The sequence below is a fragment of the Physeter macrocephalus genome, chromosome 11 (assembly GCF_002837175.3).
Source record: "Physeter macrocephalus isolate SW-GA chromosome 11, ASM283717v5, whole genome shotgun sequence".
NCBI classification, from domain to species: Eukaryota; Metazoa; Chordata; class Mammalia; order Artiodactyla; family Physeteridae; genus Physeter; species Physeter macrocephalus.
Genome location: NC_041224.1, coordinates 93,006,578 through 93,011,027, shown reverse-complemented (window position 1 = coordinate 93,011,027; position 4,450 = coordinate 93,006,578).

Genomic DNA, 4,450 nt, shown 5'->3' with positions numbered 1-4,450 from the left:
TTTCCTGTTTCTTAAGGTAGGATTGTATTGCTATAAACTTCCCTCTTAGAATTGCTTTTGCTGCATCCCATAGGTTTTGGGTCATCGTGTCTCTATAGTCATTTGTTTCTAAGTATTTTTTGATTTCCTCTTTGATTTCTTCAGTGATCACTTGGTTATTAAGTAGTGTATTGTTTAGCCTCCATGTGTTGGTATTTTTTACAGATCTTCTGTAATTGATATGTAGTCTCATAGTGTTGTGGTCAGAAGAGATACTTGATACGATTCAATTTTCTTAAATTTACCAAGGCTTGATTTGTGGCCCAAGATATGATCTATCCTGGAGAATGTGATTGACTGTTTTCTTTCCCATATTAGGCAAGTGTTCAACTATAATCTCTTCAAATATTTTCTCAGTCCCTTTCTTTTTCTTTTCTTCTTCTGGGTCCCCTATAATTTGAATGTTGGTGTGTTTGATGTTGTCCCAGAGGTCTCGGAGACTGTCCTCAGTTCTTTTCATTCTTTTTTCTTTATTCTGCTCTGCAGTAGTTATTTCCACTATTTTATCTTCCAGATCACTTATACGTTCTTCTGCCTCAGTTATTCTGCTATTGATCCCTTCTAGAGAATTTTTAATTTCATTTATTGTGTTGTTCATCATTGTTTGTTTGCTCCTTAGTTCTTCTAGGTCCTTGTTAAATGTTTCTTGTATTTTCTCTATTCTGTTTCCGAGATTTTGGATCATCTTTACTATCCTTATTCTGAATTCTTTTTCAGGTTGACTGCCTATTTCCTTTTTATTTATTAGGTCTGGTGGGTTTTTACCTTGCTCCTTCATCTGCTGTGTGTTTTTCTGTCTTCTCATTTTGCTTTACTTACTGTGTTTGGGGTCTCCTTTTCGCAGGCTGCAGGTTCGTAGTTCCCCTTGTTTTTGGTGTCTGTCCCCAGTGGCTAAGGTTGGTTCAGTGGGTTGTGTAGGCTTCCTGGTGGAGGGGACTAGTGCCTGTGTTCTGGTGGATGAGGCTGGATCTTGCTTTTCTGGTGGGTCCACGTCTGGTGGTGTGTTTTGGGGTGACTGTGGCCTTATCATGATTTTAAGCAGCTTCTCTGCTAATGGATGGGGTGTGTTCCTGTCTTGCTAGTTGTTTTGCATAGGGTGTCCAGCACTGTAGCTTGCTGGTCATTGAGTGAAGCTGGGTCTTGGCGTTGAGATGGAGATCTCTGGGAGATTTTTGCCATTTGATATTACATGGAGCTGGCAGGTATCTTGTGGACCAGTGTCCTGAAGTTGGGTCTCCCACCTCAGAGGCACAGCATTGACTCCTGCCTGGAGCACCAAGAGCCCTTCATCCACACAGCTCAGAATAAAAGGGAGAAAAAATAGAAAGAAAGAAAGAAAGAGGATAAAATAAAGTAAGATAAAATAAAATAAAGTTATTAAAATAAAAAATAATTTTTAAGAGAAAACTTTTAAAAAGTTAAAAAAAAAAAAAACACAGCACTGCCACAAACATTTTTGCACACATCTCACGCAAACAGGAATTTTTCTAGGTTAGAAAACTAGAAGTGGAATTGGTATCATAGAGGGTACATCAAGTTGATTGTGGAGCTTTAATCCACTGCTCCTGAGGCTTCTGGGAGAGATTTCTGTTTCTCTCCTTTGTTTGCACAGCTCCCAGGGTTCAGCTTTGGATTTGGACCTGCCTCTGTGTGTAAGTCGCCTGAGGGCGTCTGTTCTTTGCTCAGACAGGGTGGGGTTAAAGGACCAGCTGATTTGGGGGCTCTGGCTCACTCAGGCCGGGGGGGAGGGAGGGGTACGGATGTGGGGCGAGCCTGCGGCATCAGAGGCCTGCGTGATATTACACCAGCCTGAGGCGCACCGTGCATTCTCCCGGGGAAGCTGTCCCTGGATCACGGGACCCTCGCAGTGGCAGGCTGCACAGGCTCCCGGGAGGGGAGGTGTGGATAGTGACGTGTGCTTGCACACAGGCTTCTTGGTGGTTGCAGTAGCAGCCTTAGAGTCTCATTCCCGTCTCTGCGGTCCGCGCTGATAGCCGCAGCTCACGCCCGTCTCTGGAGCTCCTTTAAGCGGCGCTTTTAATCCCCTCTCCTCGCGCACCAGGAAACAAAGAGGCAAGAAAAAGTCTCTTGCCTCTTCGGCAGCTCCAGACTTTTTCCTGGACTCCCTCCCAGCTAGCCGTGGTGCACTAGCCTCTTCAGGCTGTGTTCACGCCGCCAACCCCAGTCCTCTCTCTGGGGGGCTCTGGCTCACTCAGCCCGGGGAGGAAGGAGGGGTACAGAATGTGGGGCGAGCCTGCAGCGGCAGAATGTGATGCTGCAATAGCGTGAGGTGCGCCACGTGTTCTCCTGGGGAAGCTGTCCCTGAATCACCGGACCCTGGCACTGGCGGGCTGCACAGGCTCCCTGGGGAGAGGTGTGGATAGTGACCTGTGCTCGCACACAGGCTTCTTGGTGGCGGCAGCAGCAGCCTTAGCGTCTCATACCCGTCTCTGGTGTCCGCGCTGATAGCCGCGACTCGCGCCCGTCTCTGGAGCTCGTTTAGGCGGTGCTCTGAATCCCCTCTCTTCACGCACCCCGAAACAATGGTCTCTTGCTTCTTAGGCAGATCCAGACTTTTTCCCGGACTCCTTTCCAGCTAGCTGTGGCGTACTAGCCCCCTTCAGGCTGTGTTCACGCAGCCAACCCCAGTCCTCTCCCTGGTATCCAACCTCCGAAGCCCGAACCTCAGCTCCCAGCCCCCAACCGCCCTGGCAGGTGAGCAGAGAAGCCTCTCGGGCTGGCGAGTGCTGCTCGGCTCCGATCCTCTGTGTGGGAATCTCTCCTCTTTGCCCTCCGCACCCCTGTTGCTGCGCTCTCCTCCGTGGCTCCGAAGCATCCCCCACCACCACCTACCCCGTCTCCAGCTGTGATGGGGCTTCCCAGTGTGGGAAACTTTTCCTCCTTCACAGCTCCCTCCCAGAAGAGCAGGTCTGTCCCTCTTCTTTTTTCTCTGTTTTTTCTTTTGCCCTACCCAGGTACGTGGGGAGTTTCTTGCCTTTTGGGAGGTCTGAGGTCTTCTGCCAGCGTTCAGTGGGTGTTCTGTAGGAGTTGTTCCACAAGTAGATGTATTTCTGATGTATCTGTGGGGAGGAAGGTGATCTCCACGTCTTACTCTTCTGCCATCTTGAAGCTCCTCCTGGAGACACTTTTAATCCCATATGAAGATTTTCATCTCAGGAAACTTTTATTCATGTATGTTAGTTTGCTGGTGCTCCTGTTCCATTATTCCTGAAGATCTATAATTACAGAAATGGGGAAAAATGGATGGTGACTCTTTCACTTCAAGTTGACATTTACTTTGACCCATTTCCTCTTTATTCAAGAATTCACCAAGTGTGTCTTCTTTGTCACTGATTCTGTTATCTGCAGTTTGAATGCTGTTTGGTTTTCCTTCCAATATGGCTTCAAATTATTCTACTACATTTTTAGGTTTTTTTTTCTTTCAATTATTTTTTCCCCTGTCACCTATAGAATTTCTTATAAACTTTTTGTTTACATTCCTTAGGAACCACATTTTCATGTATTTTAGTGAGGATGACATTTTGTTTAAAATAATTTTCTAAGATTTTTTTTAAAGATCTTTATTGGAGTATAATTGCTGTACAATGTTGTGTTAGTTTCTGCTGTATAACAAAGTATAACAAAGTTTCAGCTATATGTATACATATATACCCAAATCCCCTCCCTGTTGCATTTCCCTCCCACTCTCCCTATCCAACCCCTCTAGGTGGTCACAAAGCACCGAGCTGATCTCCCTATGTGATGCAGCTGCTTCCCCCAGCTATTTTATTTTATTTTATTTTATTTTATTTTATTTTATTTTATTTTATTTTATTATCATGAGGGCCTGCCACAGGTGTGGATAGTGACGTGTGCTTGCACACAGGCTTCTTGGTGGTTGCAGTAGCAGCCTTAGAGTCTCATTCCCGTCTCTGCGGTCCGCGCTGATAGCCGCAGCTCACGCCCGTCTCTGGAGCTCCTTTAAGCGGCGCTTTTAATCCCCTCTCCTCGCGCACCAGGAAACAAAGAGGCAAGAAAAAGTCTCTTGCCTCTTCGGCAGCTCCAGACTTTTTCCTGGACTCCCTCCCAGCTAGCCGTGGTGCACTAGCCTCTTCAGGCTGTGTTCACGCCGCCAACCCCAGTCCTCTCTCTGCGATCCGAACAAAGCCCGAGCCTCAGCTCCCGGCCCCCGCCCGCCCCGGCGGGTGAGCAGACAAGCCTCTCGGGCTGGTGAGTGCAGGTCTGCACCGATCCTCTGTGCGGGAATCTCTCTGCTTTGCCCTCTGCACCCCTGTTGCTGCGCTCTCCTCCGTGGCTCCGAAGCTTCCCCCCGCGCCCTGCCACCCGCAGTCTCCGCCCGCGAAGGGGGTTCCTAGTGTGTGGCAACCTTTCCTCCACAGCTTCCCCCCAC